The 23578-nt window shown below is 33.8% G+C and overlaps 1 non-coding gene across 1 annotated transcript; it reads right to left on the reverse strand.

The window, feature by feature from the left end:
* Positions 1–23222: 23222 nt before the first annotated feature.
* TRNAQ-UUG (transfer RNA glutamine (anticodon UUG)) lies at positions 23223–23305 on the reverse strand. The gene has a single exon. It is a non-coding gene; the product is annotated as a tRNA-Gln (tRNA).
* Between the last annotated feature and the right edge of the window lie 273 nt (positions 23306–23578).

The following is a 23578-nucleotide window of genomic DNA, read 5'->3' on the forward strand; positions in this document are numbered from 1 at the left end:
AAGAAGGTGCCACAAACATTTTGGAGAGAAGCAATAAGCACAACAGTTTACACCCTGAATCGAGTACAATTAAAGAAAGGTACTTTGAAGACACCATATGAAATCTGATATGATAAGAAACCTAATGTAAGTTATTTTAAAATCTTTGGAAGTAGATGCTATGTACACAAAGATGATAGAAATGGAAAGTTTGATCAGAAGAGTGAAGAAGCAACATTTCTAGGTTATTCTTCTAGAAGCAAAGCATTTAAATGTCTGATCAAATGATCTAACAAAATAGTAGAAAGTACAAATGTAAAAATTGATGAATTTGCAGAAAGAAATGATGAAGGAAATTCCAAGGAACCAGAAGACTATGATGAATTTGTCTATGTTCAACTGAGAAGTCTTACCGAGAAGACTGTTGAGGAAAATGAAGAGAATATCCAGTTACCGAGTGATGAAGAAGATCATACAGAGCCTATCGAGCCTGTATTAGCCAAGTATGTTAGAAGACATCATGTACCAAGTCAGATTATAGGAGATAAGGATGACCTAGTGACGACAAGGAACAAACTGAGACAGAACACATCTGATATCTGAATTTGAACCGAGAATAGTGAAAGAGGCATTTAACAGTGAAGATTGGATAAATGCTATAACAGAAGAGATTGATCAAATCAAGAAGAATGACACATGGACACTAATCCCAAGACCGAAGGAAACAAATGTAATCGATACAAAGTGGATTTTCAGAAACAAGCTAAATGAAAAAGGAAAGGTCATTCGAAACAAAGCAAGACTAGTTTGCAAAGGTTATGCTCAAGAAGAAGGAATTGATTATGGTGAAACTTTTTCACCTGTTGCTAGACTTGAAGGAGTAAGAACATTGTTGGCATATGCTGCTTTCAAAAATTTCAAGGTATATCAAATGGATGTCAAATCTGCATTTTTGAATGGAATATTAGAAGAAGTTTTTATTGAACAACCTAAAGGATTTGTTGAAGACAAGAATAAAGATCAGGTATGTAAATTGAACAAAGCTTTATATGGTTGAAACAAGCACCTAGAGCATGGTATGAAATATTGCACTCTTATTTGATTAAGATTGGTTTTATAAGGACAAGTGAGAACAACAATATGTACATGAAGAATGATAAAAATGGAATACTGATCTCAGTCATATTTGTTGATGATATTATATTTTGTGGAAATGACTCTTTATGCAAGAACTTTGGAAATGAGATGAGCAAAGAATTTGAGATGTCATTAATCTGTGAGATAAAGTATTTTATAGGTTTATAGCTACTGCAAATGAAAAATGAGATTTTCATTACTCAATCCAAGTACATAAAGGAAATCTTGAAGAAATTTGGAATGGAGGATTCAAAACCAGTAAGTACTCCTATGACTACCAACTATAAACTATCAAAGAATGATGAATCTGCATCTGTTGATGAGACACTTTACCGATCCATGATTGGAAAACTACAATATGTTGTTCACAGCAAACCAGACATAGCACATGCAGTAGGTATAGTTGCAAGATTCTTTGCAGATCCTAAGGAAACACACATGACAGCAATCAAAAGAATTTTTAGATACTTGAAAGGCACTGAGGAATATGGCTTAGTATATCAGAAAGGAAATGATTTTGATTTAAAAGTTTATACTGATGCTGATTGGGCAGGCAACATTGATGACAGAAAAAGCACAAGTGGAGGAGCTTTCTTTTTAGGAGAAAGACTAGTGAGTTGGCTTAGCAAGAAACAAGGATGTGTTTCACAGTCAATAGCAGAAGCTGAATACGTTGTTGCAGCATTGAATTGTACCAACATTGCATGGATCAAACAACTATTGGAAGGTATAAATGAGAAAGTTACCAATCCAGTAACTATATTCTGTGACAATACTAGTGCCATTAACATTTCAAAGAATCTTGTTATGCACTCTAAGACAAAGCACATCTCTATCAAATATCATTATCTTAGAGAAGAAGCTCAAGAGAAGAAAGTGGTGTTGGAGTATGTTAGCACAAAGGAACAAATAGCAGATATCTTCACCAAGCCACTACCAAGGGACACTTTTGAATATCTCAGAAGTAAGTTAGGGGTCCTACCCCTATCTTCTACTCACTGACCAAGTTCGGTGAAAGCATCAATCCGATGACTCTATCGAATATCTTTTGGGAGTTTATGCTGATTTATACACTTTAGGATGTTTTTCTAAAGGTGTATAGGAATATTACAGGGAACAGGAATTAAAGACAAAATGCTCTAACCGAGACTCAGTTGATACACAAACAACAGAAATTCACTTCATACAGGAAGCAATTATGTTTTAGTTGTTTACTTTTTGGCATTGTTGTCAAAGGGGGAGAAAACTAAGACTACAGATTGGAAAGAAGACTGGAGAAAAGAGGAGAAGTCTAATGTATGGGGGAGAGCATTTCAACATTTCAAAATCACAGCAATTCGAATCTTTTAAGGTCAAATCAATTGGTTTTGCCATTAATGCCAAAGGGGGAGATTGTTGGCAATATAGCATTATAACAGACAATGAAAGATTGTTGGTATTTCAATAAGGATATTGAGAAGGTTGTTGATGATTATGGATATAACTGATTAAGGATGTTTACTGTCTTGATATTATTATTTTGTCATTGATGTCAAGAAATTGATTTTCTAACTTAGTATGATGTTGCCATATCTTGAGAAGTATGATTTAAAGAGTATAAAGATGTCGGTAAAAGACACAAAAAGAATATGATGAATAAGGGGATGAATAAGGTATTCAATGGGCAACTATTACCGAGTCAGACAATGATGGGATCATGATGTTTAGATTGTTTTGACATCATACATATGTTGTAAATTGTAAAGGTTAATACTATACTATGTTATCAAGCAAAGAACCTAGTCGGTAAACCCTAAGGAACCTAGTCGGTAAACCCTAAGGTTATCGCTATCGGTTAATGAAGGCGAAATGTCTACCGAGTGAAGTTTAGTATTTACCGAATTGTAATCGAGCTATAACATAATGCATTAAATGCGTTATTTAATGAAGGAAGCTGATGAGCTGGAACTGATTAAATGATTGGTATGCCATGCATGAAGTTTGTTAATGAATCTATGGCAAAGGAAAGTCGGCATGAAGATCTATAGTGCAGATTGAACCGCAATACCCTGGCACAAGTTCCAAGAAATATGTGCAAGTTCCTAGGTGGGGTAAAATGTTTTCAGATTGAAAGATGCATTGAACCTGGACAAGATTGAAGATATGATGGCTATGATTGATCATGGGAAATGTGATCAAGGAGATTAAGTGGTTAGCTAATTGTTTATAAATAGGAAACTGTTGATAAACAATGTATGCGGGCAAGTGTATGCATAGGGATGCTACATAGTGATTACCGAGCAAAGAAGCTTGAAGACCTATTTGAATAATAGAGTATAGAAGCCCAGCAGATGATCAAGATTTAGTTCTATGTCTAGATTGTATTGAACAATTAATAATTTTCTTTAGCATTTTAGATGTGAAGTTGCAGATTGATTTTTATTACTATTATTTTGTGAAAGTGACAAAAAATCTCTTAACCAAGTGGACTTAACAGTCTTATTTGTAAAACCCTCTAGCAAGGTGACATTCTGATTGAGTGTTTGAAATCCTTTAACAAGGTCACTTCTAACAAGGTGAAGATCCTAATAGATCTAAGGGAAATCCCTTAACCGGGTCACATCTAGCAATGTGTTTGTAATCTTTAACAGGATTTTCTTTTAACCGAGCATACTCTAGAAGAGTATATTTCTTAGTGGTTCCAAAATCCTACAATGGTTTTTCCCTATTTGGGTTTCCACGTTAAATCTGGTGTTATGAGGTTTATGATGTTTATATGCTTTTGAGTTTGCATGTTTAACAGTTTTGGGTTATATTACTAAAGTATATGTTACCAAAGTTGAATTTGATGTTTTTATGGAAGAATAAGTTTGTATAATTCACCCCCCCCCCTCTCTCATCTTGTTGGTTGTTGGATCTGTACTTACATTAAGTATTAGAACTATCATCTTGTTGTTTTCTAACAATTATAGCAGAATCAAATCCCCTAACCGAGTAAGCTCTAACAAGCTTCAATGTATAAATCCTCTAGCAAAGTGATCCATTAGTTTGGATTCAGAAATCCTCCACCGAGGTTACTCCTAACAGGGTACTACCTTTAATAGGGTATAATCTTTTAATCAAGCTTTGGGATCTCTAACAAGATTCGCTCCTAGCAGAGCACTTTGTAGACCTTAACCAATCAGTTATCTATTACTATAGATAGTTAACTTGTGAGTTCCATCTAACCGTGGTTTTTACCTATTTGGGTTTTCCACGTAAAAACACTTGTGTTATGGTGGATGATTTACTTTTTGTGGATGTTATATCATTTTGGATTGCATGCATTGTATTCAAAAGCTTTGTTAAGTTCATCTACTGATTAGTGTTTGAAGTAGTTTTATTTTTGGTGTCACTGATTCACCCTCCCCCTCCTCTCAGTTCTTTTCAAGTCCATCACAGATATCTAAAAGGAACATAAGAGTTTGGTTTGTGGTATCCCAAAAATTAAGATTTTGCCTTGACAGCTTATATAGATGCAGACTAGGCCAGAAGTGTTAATGACAGGAAAGTACAAGTGGAGGAGAATTCTTTCTTGGCTCCCAGTTGGTTGCTTGGTCAAGAAACAAGACTTTGTGTCTCTATCAATAGTTGAAGCATAATATGTTGTAGAATATTCATGTTGCACACATATCTTATAGATGATGCAGACTTTGAAGGACATTGGTTTAAAGTTTGATGACACCCTATCTCAATCATGTGTGACAATACCAGAATGCAATAAATATTTCAAAGAATCTGGTACTGTTGGAATCAATGAACACTGAGGGGGGGGTGAATCAGTGTTCTGTAATTTATAACTTTCTTGAACTGATTCTTAAACCACTTGATGCAAATGAAGAAAAGTAAAGTGCAGAAACTCAATATACACAAGCACAAAACCATAACACCTTTTTACATGGAAACCTGGAAAGAGAAAAAACATGGTGGGATTGAGACCGACAATATTAAAATACGGTGATCAGGCATATAATAATATTACAAGGGGAATGCACATGCATTCAGGCACACTGTGTGAGGCTCTACCCCGAGCCCGTCATAGCACTTTATTAATTTTCATGATAGACTTATCATTTTGATACACTATTTTAATGCATTATGGATTTAGCTACTATTTGACAGGTGATTTCATAACATTGGATATGATGTATCCCATCTTATGTTGATTTCAGTACTTATTTTGATGATGATATGATACATTTATGCATGTCTTATGGAGAATTGATTTATATGATTCCTATGATGATACAATTGAGTAATTGATTACATATGGATTTCTAGGAAAAATGGTAATTGGATACTATCTTTATTGTTCTTTGATATGAGATGTTGTGAATTGGATGTTATTTGTCTGATGTGTATTTCCTTTCTTATACTTATATATGCATGTGGTTTTGGACTACTAATGTGTGAAATGAGATGTGCAGGAAATTAATTCATGTGACCATGGAAATACACGGAGAACTAAGGCCAAACTTATGTGCGATAGTAAAGCCAAGGTTTGTCTATTTGGAGATACAATACCTCATATGTGATGTATTTAATTTTGTATTAGTGAATGCTTGAGTATATGTTCAAATTTGTATTTGTTATTCTTAATTATTCTGAAAAAAGCATGTGCCAAGTATATTTTGTGATGAGTATTTTATGGTGTCACTTGACACTTGTGATATGTTATGAGTTGGTATATGACATTTCCTTAGGAGAGAAATTGTGAAACCCTATCCATTTTCAAATATCTTGTAGTGGTCCCAAAAAATAACTTGGTTAGAGAGCCTTTAGTTTGGTCAAATGAAGTTTGACCCGTAGGTAAACTTTAGGTGGGTTTTTGGGGGGTCAAACTAACTCCTATGGTTGAGGTTAGGTCACTTTTGAAGGCCCACTTGATATACCTATGGGTAAGGGACATTTTTAGCCATGTGATTGCCAAGTCACTTCAAAAGTAGGTTTTCCAATGTGGACGAAAATTCAGCTTTTTGAAGATTGACCCTTGGTAAGACAACCTTCCATTTCAGTGATTGATGCACTTCCCCACCTTACACTTAACTTTTCAGTTTCCATTTCTAGAAACCATGTAAGAGGTTGGGAAGACCAACCTATGGGATCTCACATCCTTTCCAAGGAAGTTGGAAAGTGTGAGGAGAGCCTACTTAGGGAAGAAATTAAAACTTGAAATTTTGATCACCCACTCTCCAATCTTGGAGACTAAGTTTTTTAGTAAGAATTTAGATTGTGGAAAAAAAATTTGGCTAAGGAGACTAGTGGGGGGAATTGGGCAACTCTTCTACAACACACAAACCATTGGCTAGAGTAAAGGTTGGTGTAATGCTTCCCATAGCTTAGTTGCATTCATGTTGTTTGTGTGTTATTCTATTTTTTGTTTATGAACTGAGTGTGTTTCCATATCTATGAACTATGTTTTGAGTTGTTGTTAGTTGATTTTCATTCAGGATTTCTTGTATATATGTTCATGGGAGTCAAGACTAAACTCACCCTTGGGAAGGAAGAGTAGTCTTGGGGTGAAGGGTTTTGGGACAGTCTTTGGGTGTAGAGTCTCTCTTCTAGGAAGAGAGGGATAAACAAGGATCTGGGATCCTTGCTCATGTTATTTTTGTATTAAAATTTGGGGGTCATAAGGGAATTTTTGGCTTGAAGCCTTTGGGGGTCATAAGATATATTTTTGGTCATGTGAGAGACCAAGTAGGACGTTATTTTAGCCTTGTGAAGTCATTTTAATATATTGTTTATTTTGCAGATCTCCCTTTAGATTCTTGGTCCACCTTCACCCCTTTTTTTAAGTCACTTGGTGACTAAGTGCTAGCCTTGGGTTAGGAGTTAATTATGAAATGTGTTTCCCTTGTGAAATCTGAAAGTGTGTTTGTGTTTTAAGTATGCTTGTATCCCATTTGGTTCTTGGTTCTCCTAGCTTGGGGGTGGCCTCTTGTAGGCCTAGGTTGGGAGGTGAGCCTCCATGGTCACAACCAAAGCTAGATTTGCATTGCAAGTTTACAACATGTTTAGAAGATGGAGAAAAGCAAGATTTCTAAGTGACTGTCAAAGTTTGATTGCAAGTGCACCTCATTATTCATTTTCAAATTTAATTTCTCCTATTACATTTTGTTGTATTTCTAGAAAGGTTGTAAGAAGGAAAAAGACGATGAAATCCTTGTATTCAATGTTTAAAAAAAAAGAAGTATTTACTTCCTCTATTTAGTTTATTCATTAACATGTAAAAGAAGTTAAACATGTAGTTCTGTTTTTAGTTGTAATTCCTTAATGAGAAAAAGAAATAAAGAGTTGAATCATTTATTATTTTGTAAACATAGTTGTAGATTTATTCTTACAAAGAGAAAAGAGAAAATGAAAGTGTTGCATTGTATTTAAATAGATTGCAGATTTATCTATATTCAGTTTTTGTGTTTAAATCTATTTAGTAGTTAGTCTAAACATTTAGATTTAAACAATATATTTTCATTTCATTTATTTATTTAACAACATTTCTATATGTTTAAATCTACAAGAAGTTAATGTTAGAAGAAGAAGAATTTTAAATCAGAAAGTTAAATCCTCCATTTAAAGCTAAAAAATGTAAATATACATATGTCTAAAGTGATTAGATCAATATATTGTAACTATTGCTCAAGTTTATTTGTGTAAATAGACTCATGGATATATTTATATACATATATAGAAAAGAATATATATATATATATATATATATATTCAAATATACATATAAATAAATAAAGAAACATCATTTAACCCTGTATTTGGTATTTAAATATCATGCTGATATTTGAAATCATAATAAGCTTCATATATATATATATATATATATATTACATTTAATAAAAAAAGAAATGATGCTGCTAAAATAGGTTGTTCTGAGAAAAGAGTGTGTATATATCTTGTGTACACACACACACACACACACATATATATACATTTAATAACAATGTTGCTATTAAAATAAAATGATCTGATAAAACACTGTGTTTACATAGTGTGTATGTATATATATTTATAAATATATATACATACATATATATATATATATATAATATATATACATATATATGTATATACATACATATATATATATATACATATATATGTATATATATATATATATATATATGTATATATGTATGTATGTGTGTATATATGTATATATGTATATATACATACATACACACATATATATACCTATATACATATATACAAACATACATGTACATATATATGTGTGTGTGTGTGTGTGTCTTTGTCTGTGTCTCTGTGTGTGTGTGTATATCTATACATATATATGTGTGTATATATATATAACTATAAAAACCTGTGTAAACCACATTCTAATTTTTTTATATATATATATAAATTAACAAAAAAATTAACGACATCGATGTTGGGAGGGTCGTGGGTTGTGGGGGTTATGGCCACCCACAGTCGTAGGGGTTTTCTGTGATTGTGGGGAGGCCACCCCACAGCCACCGAGTCAAGGCTCCATGGTGGTGGGGGGGCATCCCCATAGTCACAGGTGTAAACCCTGCGCTGTGAGCGGTGGCCGCCACAGTGGTCCACCTCCCCACACTCCTCCTTTCATCATCCGCATAAAACTCTCTGTCATCCGCCCAAACCTGCGTCGTCGCCATTTCCTCCACCGAACCTGCAACAACAAAATTTAGCCATCGTGTTTTCATTTAGACCTTGCAAAAAAAGATATTCATCATGAAATTATTTCATGGTGAAACCCTAACCCAACTTAGGGTAAAGAGATTGTAAAAAGAAAATATGGGGAGATAAGAATAACCCATGTGGTTATGAGAAACCCTAAAAGGGGAAATTTTAAAATAATAAAGATTAGGTCAACTTTTTAAAATAGAAGAGGGTAAATTTAAAAATTAAGAATGGGGTGGAAGATTCCCAAATTTTTAAATAAAGGGAGATTTATTGGTCATTTAAATACAAATGTAAATATAGAAATAAGGCAATTTAAATTAAGAAATAAATGGGAACTTTTTAATCATGGATTTATACTAGTCCAAATGGGAAACAATATTAATGATTTAATGTTATAATGGCTTTTTAGGTCATCAAATACGATTGTCATTTAATTAATATTAATATTAATATAATGAATTTGTATTAATATTAATATAGTAGGTTATAGAATTGTTTTAATAATAATCGATTAATAACCTTAATGTTAGCATAACAATGTTAGATATATTTCATTTATTCCTTAGCGAAATTGAGTATTTTTATGAAATTACTTGTAGGTTTAAATAAAACTATTGTGAATTTATATTTAGGTGTGGAACATTAATTCAAGTACTTATCCCTATTTATTAGGTGAATTAATTAATCAAAATAAAATATTAAAGTCTACTCTGGGATAGTCTCTGTAATTAAAATTCTAGGAGCTATTCCCTAATAAGTAAAAGTTAGCGTAATGACTTAGGGGTTGAATTTACCCCGTTTAGACTAATTTACTATCATGTACCCCTCTAGATTTGATTCAACAAAATATTTAATCGCTCGCATTATAAACCTCATTAAGTTGAAATATTAAGTTATCAAACTAGTGGAACTTATAGAACAACCACATCTAGACATTACGTAAATCACAAGTAATTAAGCATTTAAAAAAAAAATTGTTGTTGTGTTTTTTGCCCAAAAGTTTGGGCACTACACACATCCTAGAGCTCACTGCTCAATTACAAGAGAGGGCTACAACCCCCAGAGGACTCACTATCCTACAAATGATTACAAATGATAACTTTAATGTCTGAATTGATGAATAGCATCTACAAATGCCAAAGTGTAGTTTTGATTAAGCACAAAGTATCTTACTTCCACTATTGTGGCACACTACTCTATTCTATTATTTTGTCATACACCGGAGCATAAATCCAAAGATAGCGCACATGAAACTGAGCATAGACGCTCACACATTATTTGCACACCAACATCGATCTACAAAATGATCAAATAGATCAGTGAAGAGGGGAAAATAGATTAGAAGGTTAAATGATCAAAACATAACAAAATAAACCTGCAAAATGCTAAAATATCATTAAAAGACCATTTCACCTTGCTATTTTACCTTCTCCTTCGGATTGAGCTTGATGAAGTGAAGGTGCCCCTTGATAATGCTCCACTTGATGTGCTCCTTTGATTGTTGGATGTGGATGGCTCTCCAATGTTGTGCACAAATGGAATGGATTTGAAAATGATAAGGATGAGATGATCAAGTTGCCAAGATGATTTCCTGGGCTCAAAAGGGTAGCATAAGCTTAATGGATTTTGAGATGTTTTTGAATGAAGGGATGGAGCCCTATTTTATAGGAAGAGGAGAGGAAAACAGATGGATAGGATGAATTCGAGATGAAGGGCTAAGATTTACTTGTGAGCTCACACAAGGTCCAAGAGAGGGTGTGGAGACCAAGAAATATGCCTTAAAGGCATTTCGTATCTCCACACTCCACAAGATGCATTGGAGGAATTAAAAATTCTCCAAAAAAGGATATCATGGGGATTGGAGGAATAAAAAGGAATTAAAAATTCCTTGGGAGAGGGGATGCCTAGAGGAATGTACGATTTCGAAAATCTTACATTCACCTAGGAAAATAGCATTTAAAGCTAATGGCTGGATGAAAAGGACAAAGAGTTGACTTTGTGGCTAATCATGATGATTAACCATTAATGACTCATTAGGAGGGGGGATTAGAGGAAATGTTAGGTGGGATTAATATTTGTAGGAGAATTTGACTAGGAGAGAGAATGAGTGGAGGGAATAAAAAATTAGAAGAATAATGTTAAGTGAGTTTAGGGAGTTTCTAGAAGAATGAATTAAGAAGATGATTTGTAGGAATCATGTAGGTTAACTAATTAATTGAAATTAATTAGCTAAGAGGAAGATTTGTGAGGATTTGCTTTTTTTAGAAGAATAAAGAAAGGGATTGATTTATCAATCATATGCTATATTGACAATATTAATTATATTTAATTAATATTGAGAGGAATTTGAATTAACATAATTAATTAATTAATTATGTGAGGAATTAAAAATAATTAAAATAATTATTTTTAAGTGTCTACAATCAGTCTTATATATCCGCATCACTTGATTAGGTCACCAACATGCCAGCTCCAAAAAAATTTGCAAAACATGAAACGTGTAACAAGAAGTCGGCTCAATCTGATTACAAATACACATGTGGACCAAAAAAAATTGATTATATGCTTCAAATATTTCGGCTCGACAACCTCAAACTTGGAACCAATCAAGAAAATCATTCCAAATATTTTGCATAACATGCTACACCACTAATCACTCAAACAACCCTGTTCTTCCTGAAATATCGGATACTGGATCTTCAATCTTGTACGAGAATCAATATCGAAGGATAGGATTGTGGACTAAGAAATTCCAATCATCGAATTGACTACCTCTTCCACTGCAAACAAAAATATGCACCCAAAGTTGAGTTCTACTCAATGTACTCGAACACTGTCGAACACTGTGTTCCACCTTCCAGACTTAAGTAAAGTAGACTTCGAACTTCTAGCAAATGATTCTACATATTTTGGATGAAGCTTTTGATCTGAGTTGCCATCAATGACAACCCCTAAACAATCCTCAAGCACTTATCTCTTCTGGTACAATGTCTCTTGCCAATGTCTCTTGCCAACAAGTACAACATTTCAGAACAAAGCATATATCTATTTGGCACCATTTTTTGAGGGAAAAATTATTGGACAATGAAGTAACGCTTGAGTATGTACACTAAGGCATTGTGCAAAGATACTTTGAGTATATCCGATAGAAGTTAGAGGTATTACCCCTTTCTAGCTTGCACTAATGTGCATTGGTTCAGTGAGCAGATTGCGTATACTTATCTGGACGGATGCTTTGGTGCTTCCTCTTAGGGGGAGCAAGAGTGAGTTTCTTAGGGGGATCTTTACTCACCTTTGTCAATATTGTCAAAGGGGGAGAGAGAGTATGATGTATATTGATATGGTTATCATTTTGATGGATGTTGCCATCAATGACAAAGGGGGAGATTGTTAACATTATGATATATGTTGTCATTGATGTTAAATCTTGTGGTCCGAATTGGGTCCAGATGTTGTATATTGAGCAGCAGTGGAGGTTTCGTATGTATGTAATATTGATGTGTAAAGGAAATCTCTCCAAAGAGAAAATTGATTTGGTGATTTATAACCTCTTAATTTAAAAATTAAAATTTAAAATTATCCACAAGAAAATTAAATTTAAAATTAGGACCTTGTAAAAAGAACCTCTTAATTTTAAAAATTAAAATTAGATCTAGGGTTGAAATTTGGAAATTGAAAAGTTGGGAAATGCACAAGATTAATTTAAATTAAAAAATTAGGGTCTTTTTAATTAACTACTTAATTTTAAAATTAAAATTTGAAATTGAAATTTGATCCAAGATTGTAAATTTGAATTTGAAGCCACTCTAAAATGATAAATTCAAAATTTAAACAACCCACAAGCTCAATTTTTTTTTTAAGTTAGGGTTTTTGAAATTAACCACTTAATTTTAAATTTTAATTGTGAAATTTGACTTGTAGATGAATTTTGAATTTTGAAATTGAAAAAGTACTCAGATTTAAAATAATTAACCCAAATTAAGCAATTCATAAGCTCAATTTTAAAATTTTAAAAATAGGGTTTTAATGAAAATAACCTCTACATTTTTAAAATTTGCAAGGAAATCAAACTTGTAAATGAAAAATTAAATTTTTAATTGCATACACTCATATCTGAAAACAAAAATCAAAATTAATGGTGTAAGAAGTTGGGTTCACCAAAGTGTAAAGGGGAAAATTTGATTTGACAATTTGCAACATAGAAGGAGAGATCACCAAATCAATTTTTGCTTTGGGGAGATTTTCTTTACATTCAAAAGAGGGGAGGAATCCACTAGATTCAATCACAAATTAGATAAGGACTGAATACTAAGTGGATTGATTGATTATGATGTGTTTTTTCCTTTTTTGTAAGTTGAAATGTTGATTTAGGGTAAAGTGTTGAAATTGAAGACAAAATTGAGAAAATATTGAGCTACAGGTTTAGGATTTAGTCATGCACTTGGATCTAAGTAAGATGAGTTGATTCAGATCTACCCTACAAAAATGCCTCAAAAAAGAAGGGATCATGGCGCTACCTCTTGGTCCTCTGAATTTTTCACGCGTCGAAAGGGGTTTTTTCATCTCTACAAATAAATCTTAATCCTAGAAGAACAATTGTGCACCTATTTCCTGCACACGGAAATAAGGGGGAAAAGGTTGGGAATAGGGGTTTGCCTAATTCAAACCCTAGTTGAGGAATCAACCTTGAATGAAATAATGCAAATGCTTGAAATAAATAATAGAAATGTATACCTTCAAATCTGCAATGAATGATGACGATGCTTTGCTTCTTGAATGTAATCACATATGTTGTATGAAATGGCATGAACATGACAAAACCCTAAAACACACACATGCTTGTAAATGAATGATGTAAAGTTGCTCCACAATGGATAGATGAAGAATATGCAGCCTTGCAGACCTCTAGAAATTCTTGATGATGAATTCTCCCATGCTTGAAAGCTTGATCTCTTGTGTGCTTAATACTTCATGAATGTAATGGATATCGAATGAGAGGGGAAACCCTCTTTGTATGCATGTCTGTCATCAAACTTACTAATTTTCCAACATAGGTCGACATGAAGAAGCAATTCTCACTCAAATTTGAGATAGGGCCTAGGGTTTGAATTGGGCCCCAATTAGGGAGGACTAGGGCGTAGCCCCCTAGTCCCAATGAGGACAAAGGTGCCACACCCTGGTCTTACCCCAAATTGGGTTAGGGTAAGGGGTCCCAGCAAAGAAAAAAGGGAAAATATGAAGTTTATTGCATGGTGGAGGCATATACAAGTCTTGATCAAGCATGAGAATGAAAACACTAAGGTGAGGGCCCCAAACGCAGTCAAAATTGCAAGGGATACAATTTTAGGATGCTATATGATGTTTGTTTGGTGATTTCTCAGATGTCTTGGTTTTTCATAAGATGTATTGTTGATGTTACTCGGTGCTATCTTTGGGTTCGGGTTGATCTAGAAGTTAAGGTTTTTGGTCTGAAAGTCGAGATTGTGTAATGGCAGTTGTATAGAATATGGATAATATTTTGGGTCCGACTTTGGTGATGTATGTAGCATGTTGATGTGTTCAATGAGGAATGTTGTGTTATGGTCTACTTCTCATTCCTTCCCACCACTAGAATGTTTAGTAGTGACCTATTTTAGATCTCTTTATTGGCCGACTTAGAGGATTATGTTTTCTGGAGATAGTATATGTATGTGATTAATCTAGATGAGTTAGTGTGGCATTTTTGTAAATGACTAATTGTGCAAAATATATGTGAGATTGAAAGAATCTAGTTGATGTGTGAAATTGTGTTGCAGATAGTTACCAGAAGCAATTTTGACAATGTAGACTATGTTTTCAATGGTGTATTTTCTTTTCTATCTTTCTTTCTTTGGCAGTGAGCCTCTCTGGGCAGTGAGCCCTCCGACAGTGAGCCTTTCTGGGTAGTGATCCCTCCTGTAGTGAGCATTCTTGTTAGCAAGCCAACCTTTATAAAAAATCACCTTAACCGGTGTTTTCATATTGAGAATTAGCATTCTCTGTGGTTTTTCCCTTATTGGGTTTTTCACATAAATTTTGGTGTTCTTTATGCCTATTCTGTTATATGCATATGGTTTCATGTTTTATCTATTTTCATTATTTCTGCTAGTCATTCTAAATCTGTGAATAAATTTTAAAGAAGATTTTAATTGTCAACTGATTCAAACCCCCCCCCCCTCTCAGTTGCCTAGATATTCAACATCATCCTCCATTTATATAGCAAAATAAATTCACTAAGTTAGAAAAAATTGATACTCACCCCTAGAATTTCCCATCAAGAAGTCATTGTATCTAATAAATGAGCTTTAAGGCCACCTTGAGGGTTGAGTACAATCAAAAAAAACTTCTAGTAACAAAGTGATGACTTAGGGCCAATAAAGCTTGAGTGATTTGTCTAGCAAAATACCCTAATAGAGTGGAGAATTGAGTCAAGGTTAAACATATATTGCTAGGTCTTGCCTATATGAATCAATTCACTAGGTTTGGTAAATTTTTAAGTTGATTGTTTCTTCCTTCACATAGTATTCCAAAGCTTGTCCTTAATAGACAAGATTAAGACCTTAGCAAAATCTTAGCCCAATAAATGATGGCATAAGGGGATAGTCTATAATCTTATGACTATGAGATTAGCACCTAAAACAAAGTATTAGCCAAATTGATGTAGTTCATCTTCTATAAAAAGTGAAGGGGCATGACTTGAGTTTCCACACTCTTTGTGTCTACCTTTATACAAACCCTTTAGTGGTAATGAGTGGAATAAAAGATCCATTTCATGACATAAAAAATGTCGTAGATGCTAAATAATTTTCCCTAAGAAATCCAAAAAAAAGATGAGTAGGCCAAGAAGCTCAAATCATATGGTGACCTTGAGTGAGGCATCTATGAAAAGATCTAGCTAGTCACCATTATCCATTTATATTCAAGCTTGGAAAAAAGAATTCACCAAGTGAAACAAAATTTGGTGCTCACAATTATAATTTCCCATCAACAAGTCATCATCTCTAAGAGATGAGATTTAAGACCACCTTGAGGGTTGAGTGCACTCAAAACAAAAATTCCAGTGATAGAGTGATGACCTAGCACCAATAAAGCTTGAGTGTTTTGGCTAGCAACAAAACCAATTGATACAGTGGAGAATTGAGTCAAGATGACACATGTTGCTAGGTCTTGCCTATAGGAACCAAGTCACTAGGTTTGGTAAATTTTCAAGTTGATAGTTCCTTCCTTCTCATAGTATTCCAAAGCTTGTCCTTAGTAGACAACATTGAGGTCTTAGTGAGAATCTTAGCCTAGTCAATGATGGCATAATGGATAGTCTACAATCCTATGATTAAGAGATTAGCACCTAAAAAATGTATTAGCCAAGTTGATGCAGTTCATCTTATACGAAAAAATGAAGGGTCACGACTTGAAATTACACACTCTTTAAGGTCAGTGATAATGTCTACCTTTATACAAACTCTTTAGTTGGAATGAGTTGAATAAAAACTATCTATTACATGACATATAAAATGCCTTTGATGCTAAATAAATTTCTCCAAGAAACACAAAAAGTGGATGTGCAAGCCAAGAAGCTCAACCCATATGGTGAACTTGAGTGAGGAATCCCTAAAGAGATCTAGTTAGTCATCATCATATATTTATATTTAAAATTGGCAAAAAATAATTTGTTGAGTCTGACAAAATTTGATGCTCGCCCCTAGAATTTCCCATCAATAAGTCATTGTCACTAAGAAATGAGCTTTAAGACTATGGTGCAGGAGCACCTGGAATATGTTAATTAGGTTTTGAGTCTTAGGAGTTAGGATTAGGCCTATTTTGATTCAATAAGGTCTGTTAAGACCATTTGTAATGTTATTTCATGTTTTTGGCTCTATTGGTTAAAATTGGAGTTGTGATTTTCAAATTTGTAAAGTTGCTCAAAATGTTGTCATTTTTGTCATCGGGATAAGTTATATCGATGAAATGTCATTGTGATAAAATGTTGTCATTACCGTTATCGGGATAGGTTAAATTGATAAGGTATCATTGTTGTTATTGGGATAGGTTAAACTATCGGATTTGCAAAATTCTATTCGACTGACTTTGAATAGTTATCCTGATAAGGTATCAATATTGGCATCAGGATAGTTAACTCGATAAAGCATCATTGTGGTGAAAAGTTATCATTGGAATAATTAATTGGATAAGGTTGTCATCGGGATAATTTACACTATCAGGATTGTAAAATATTGTTTAGCTGACTCTAACAGGTTATTCTGATAGGCATCCACATGTCTTGTTAGACATAAGCTATACCAAAATAAATAACATTGGAGTAGTTTGTTCTGTCGGAATTACATGAAATTGTTGCTCCACCTTGAAGAGTTATTCTGATGGGTGATCAAGAAGACATGTTCCAAATTTCTATTCTGATACCAGTGTCCGATAGTGATTTATCAGCTCGGCATTGCTATTCCAACACTTGTGCTCAACAACGATTTATTGGATTAAGAAATTGAATAGTCATGCAGTCCAATGATCATGGCGAGAAAGTTCAAATTTGTTATAAATTGTATGAGTAACGGGTAGAGAAAGAAGAGGGGGAGAATTGGGAGAATTCTGCTATATAATTTTGTAACTGTTGTTTTTCAAATTTGAAATCATTGGCACCAAATTGGAATTCTATTTTCTGTCATTCGCTCTAAATCTGAAATTTGTTTGTTTTCCTGTATTTGTATGGATTCAAACTATTTATGTGAGCACATGTGGGTATAGATATGGGTGTTATCTTCCATTTTCCAATGGTTGAAATTCTAAACCATAAAGACTTTGCAGATTTTTCACGAGATTGCCCGACTAGTTAAGTTAACTAGGGTTCTAACCAAAATCTGACAGTTTCTCTGTGATTCAATTGTCAAAACACCTTCAAACTTGGTGTGAGGACCCAAGAGGGGTTAGAGGATATAATTAGAATCAATGAGAGACTTCAATCCAATTAGGGCTATAGTTGTAATTATGTGTTGCTAATTTGATGAGCATATAAGCTTAAGTTTTGTTGCAATTCAACTGTTAATTTGTAGCCAAGAGTCCTTGTAGGGGTATTCTGTGTTTTGAATTTTGTAAGCTTGAATGGAAGAGGTTTTTTTCTTGCATCAAGTGGTATTAGAGAAATGGATTAGATTCCTTTAAAGGAGATACTTGAAGGTTGAGAGAAGAGTGAGTAAGTGATTCCAAACAAGATGCCTCCTAAGAATGTTGGTACTGCTAGAGAGTTGCAGGAGTTGAGAGAGAAGAATACAAGGTCGCAGGAGTCCTACAATGTTGTGTTGGCAAGGCTTGAAGCCTTAGATTTTAATCAGAGAAGGAATGTTGATTTGGGAGATCTGAGTGAATAGGAAGAAGAAGATGAGTTCTAGGGAGCAGAAGGAGAAGAGAAATTGGATCTTGAGGAACATAGAACAATCAGACTTCTAAAAGCAGTTCAAGGTGAAAAACATAAGGTGAAAGTTGAATTTCCTATGTATGGAGGTAATTTGGATGAAGAGGATCTCCTAGATTGGATTGTATCTATGGACAATCACTCTGAATGTGAAGATGTTCCTGATGAGAAGCAAGTGAAGATAGAAAAGACAAAGATGAAAGGACATGCATTATTATGGTGGGACTATGAACAAGCTGAAAGGAGGAAGAGAGCTAAGGCAAAAATAGTTTCCTGGGACATAATGGTAAGTTTCTTCCTAAAGACTATGAAGTTCAATTGTATAAGAAACTCCAAGGTTTAAAACAAAAAGAGTTAGATGTCAAAAATTATACTGATGAATTTTATAAGTTGAGCATAAGATCAGGAAGGAAGGAAGATGAGGTTGAAAAGGTTGCTAGATACATTGGTGGACTTATATTTAACATTCAGGATGAACTAGTTGTGGCAAATCCAAGGATAGTGGAGGAATATTTTCAATTGGCAATTAGAGTGGAAGAAAAGATCAAGATAAGACAAGATAAGTCAAGTAGGGGCATAGGAAACACCCTTAGGGGCAAAGAAACATTTTCTACTTCAAGAAAATCAAATGAAAGCCAAGAAGATGCAAACAAGAGTCAAGATCAAGGTGCAAATTTCATAGGTAGAGGCACAAGAGGCTGATTTAGTGGAGGTAGGAGTTCCAATATATGTTCAGGTAGGTACTATAATTATCAAGAGTTTGGACACCCAACATTCAAGTGTCCTGAGAAACAAGGATCTACATCAAGTGGTGGTGAAAGAAGGGGTGAAAAGAGAGTCCAAATTGTGAAAGAAGATGATAGCGAAAGTGTCACCGATCCAAATTATATTGTTTCTCCAGAAGTAGGTGAATCATTGATGCTGAGAAGAATAATTTTGAAGGGATATAAGGAGAAGGAGGTGACTCAAAGAATGAGCTTGTTCAGGACCACATGCAAATGTAAAGGTAAAGTATGCAAGGTAGTAGTATATTCGGGTTCCACTAACAATATGGTGTCTAGAGAGATGATAGATAAAATGAAACTAGAAATAATTCCTCATGAAGCACCATATAGAGAATCTTGGGTAAATGATAATCGATCTCTTTTGGTAAATGAACAAGCCTATGTTGAGTTTTAGATTGGAAAAAATAAAGATAAGGTACCTTGTGATATTTAACCCATGGATTGTTCCCATCTACTTCTTGGAAGGCCATGGCTATTTGATAGGCAAACACTTTATGATGGTAGAAGGAATACCTACACCATTAAGAAGGATGGAAAAAATTTTGTATTAACCCCATTGCAGGAGACTGAAGAAGCAAGAGGCAAGGAAGAAAAAATCATCTTGGTTGGCAAGAAGGAGTTGGTGAAGGTAAGTGAAGATGATTCAATAAAAGTTGTACTCACTCTGATGTTTGGAGATACCAAATTAAAATGTTTGTAGACTATTTTAGTCAAGGATGATAGAGGTAAGGTGTTGGTACCTAAAATAGACCAAACAAAGGCTAAATATCAGGTGTATGTGTAGCCACAAGGTGGGTGGAAGGAGGATAAGGCAATCCTAGTTGGGACTCTAATTTGTCCTATAGTGGAAAAATAAGTTGGTAAGTAGTCACATTCTGCAATAACAGAGCATGTTGGGCCTGATAAACATGATGGATTAGGGGTTCCAGTGACAAAGAACCTGAGGCATAAAGGACAGATGATTGGACAAGGAGTTGGGAATGTTTGGCAAGGGTCAAAATATGGATATGGAAAACGTGAGGCAGTTGTGATGGAGAAATTAGTTCAAGGTACTCAAGCAAGGATGACACCTCAGAAGGTCACAGATGGACAAGGACAGTCTAGTTTCCAAGACCGGGTGTTTGGTGCAGGAGGACCTAGAATATGTTAATTAGGTTTTGAGTCTTAGGAGTTAGGGTTGGGTCTTTTTGATTCAATAAGGTCTGCTGAGACCATTTTTAATGTTATTTCATGTTTTTGGGTCTGTTGGTTAAAATTGGAGTCATGATTTTTAAATTTGTAAAGTTGCTTAAAATGTTGTCATTTTTGTCATTGGGATAAGTTATACCGATGAAATATCACTGTGATAAAATTTTGTCATTACTGTTATCAGGATAAGTTAAACCGATAAGGTATCATTGTTGTTATTGGGATAGGTTATACTATCGGATTTGCAAAATTCTATTTGGTTGACTTTGAATAGTTATTACAATAAGGTATCAATATTGGCATTGGGATAGTTAACCCGATAAAGTATCATTGTGGTGAAAAGTTATCATCAGAATAAGTAATCCAATAAGTTTGTCATCGAGATAATCTACACTATCGGGATTGCAAAATATTGTTTAGACGACTTCGATGGGTTATTCTGATAGGCATCCACATGTCTTGTTCGGCATAAGCTATACCAAAATGAATGACATTGGAGTAGTTTGTTTTATCAGAATTACATGAAATTTTTGCTCTGCCTTGAAGAGTTATTATTATGGGTGATCAAGAATACATGTTTGGAATTTCTATTATGATACTGGTGTCTGATAGTGATTTATCAGCTCAACAGTGCTATTATGACACCTGTGTTCAACAACGATTTATGAGATTAGAAAATTCAATAGTCATGCAGTCCAATGGTCATGATAGAAAAGTTCAAGTTTGGTATAAATTTTATGAGCAATGGGTAGAGAATGAAGAGTGGGAGAACTAGGATAATTCTTCTATGTAATTCTTTAATTGTTTTTTTTCAAATTGAAATCATTGGCACCAAATTGGAAGTCTATTTTATGTCATTCGCTCTGTCTCTGAAATTTGTTCAGTTTCCTGCATTTGTATGGATTCAAACTATTTATGTTAGCATGTGTGGGTATAGAGTTGGGTGTTATCTTCCATTTACCGATGGTTAAAATTTTAAACCATAAAGACTTTGTATATTTTTCACGAGGTTGCCTGGCTAGTTAGGTTAACCACAGTTATAACAGAAATCTTACAGTTTCTCCCTGATTCGATTGTCAAAATACCTTGAAACTTGTTGTGAGGACCCAAGAGGGGTTAGAGGATAGAATTAGCATCAAGTATAGGAATTGGTCCAATTAGGGCTATAGTTACATAATTATGTGTTGCTAATCGATGAGCATATAAGCTTAAGTTTTGTAGTCGACTATTAATTTGTAGCCGAGAGTCCCTGTAGGGGTATCTGTGTTTTAAATTTTGTAAGCTTGAAGGAAAGGGGTTTTTGTCTTGCATCATACTACCTCAAGGGTTAAGTGCACTCACACATAATATCTAGTGATAGATTGATGACATAGGCCAATAAAGCTTGAGTTGTTTGGTTAGGAACAAACACAATAGAGTGGATAATTAAGTCAATGTTACATAAATATTGCTAGATCTTGCATATAAGAATTAAGTCACTAAGTTTGATTAATTTTCAAGTTGATATTTCTTCATTCCCATGGCATTTCAAAGCTTTTCCTTAGTATACAACATTGAGGTCTTAACAAGAAGGATTAGCCTAGTTAGTGATGAAGGGGATAGTCTATAATCTTATGACTAAGAGTGCAACGCGTAAATAAAGTATTAGCCAAGTCGATGCAATTCATCTTCTATGAAAAAGTGCAAGGGAATAACTTGAATTTCCAAAATCTTTAAGGTGAGTGGTAAGGTTTTCCTTTATACAAACCATTTAGTGGTCTGAATGGGTGGAATAAAAGATATCATTTTCATGACATTTAAAATTCCTTGGATGCTAAATAATTTTCCTTGATAAAGCCCAAAAATAGATGGTTAGGACAAAAATCCAACCCATATGGTGACCTTGAGTGAGTCATCCATGAAGAGATATTTTTGGCCATCATCATCCATTTATAATTATAATCGGCAACAAAAATTTCACCAAGTGAGATAAAATTTGATACTCACTCCTATAATTTCCCATCAACAAGTCATTGTCTCTGAGCACTAAGATTTAAGACCACCTTGAGGGTTGAGTGAAGTAAAACAAAACTTCTATTGATAGGGTTATGACCCAAGGCCAATAAAGCTTGAGTGGTTTGGTTAGGAACAAACCCAATAGAGTGGAGAATTGACACATATTGCTATGTCTCACCTATAAGAACTAATTCACTAGATCTGATCAATTATCAAGTTGATAGTTTCTTCCTTCCAATAGTATTCCAAATCTTGTCCTTAGTAGACAAAATTAATTTCATAACAAGAAGCTTACCCTAGTCAATGATGGAATAATGAAATAGTCTATAATATTATGATTAAGAGATTAGCACCTAAAACAAGTATTAGCCAAGTTTATGTAGCTCATCTTCTACAAAAAGTGAAGGGGCATAACTTGAATTTCCACACTCTTTAAAGTTAGTGGTAAGGTCTAGCTTTATACATACCCTTTTGTGGGAATGAGTAGAATAAAAGCTATCCATTTTGTCACACATAAAATGCTCTGGATGCTAAATAATTTACCCTAAGAAATCCCAAAAGTGGATGGGTAGGTCAAGAAGCTCAACCCATATGGTGATAGTAAGAAAGGCTTGTTTAGATACCTTTAAATTACCAATAAAACAAGACAACCCCAAGATTGTGTTTCACATGAAATAAAAACTAAAATGATCCAAAGACATGTCAACTTACAAAAATTCATCGAAAGAAAATAGAAAATAATTAATAGAATTATCTCACAACTTAATTTTATGGGGCTCTAATGAATGCTTATCTAACCAATATGAGATCATTCTAAAATAATGCAAATAGAATAACAAGCAATTACATTAAAATTAGAGGGAATTGATTGTTTTTAACATCAAAATTATAAGAGATTTGAGCTTTTGCAATTTGAAAAATAATAAATTAATATTATTTGTTGGCCTAAAGTTTAAAAATAAAAATGTAAAACCATAAAATTTAAGCGATGACAAGCTATAGGCATCAATCAAACATAGTGGGATTTGAACCCACGACCTTTTGATCCAAAGTCAAAAGCGCTAATCCACTGTGCTATGTTGCCACAAATTTATATGTATTATTTATTAAAATTAATTATATATTTATCCAAACCAATATTTATTTGGTTAGTCTTATTTTGACTATTTATGTTATTATTGCTTGCTATTTTATTTTTATTTTATTTTTATATTCTGTTAAAAGTTACGATTTCTAAATGATCATTAGTGGGTTATTACTATTTGCCTTAATAAGTTTGTTGATTATATTTGAAATTATTGTTATTTTCTCTTTAAAATCTTACTTCTATTCTCATTGAAATATATGTTGCTCTTCT

Source organism: Cryptomeria japonica, chromosome 10 (genome assembly GCF_030272615.1).
Source record: "Cryptomeria japonica chromosome 10, Sugi_1.0, whole genome shotgun sequence".
Lineage (NCBI taxonomy): Eukaryota > Viridiplantae > Streptophyta > Pinopsida > Cupressales > Cupressaceae > Cryptomeria > Cryptomeria japonica.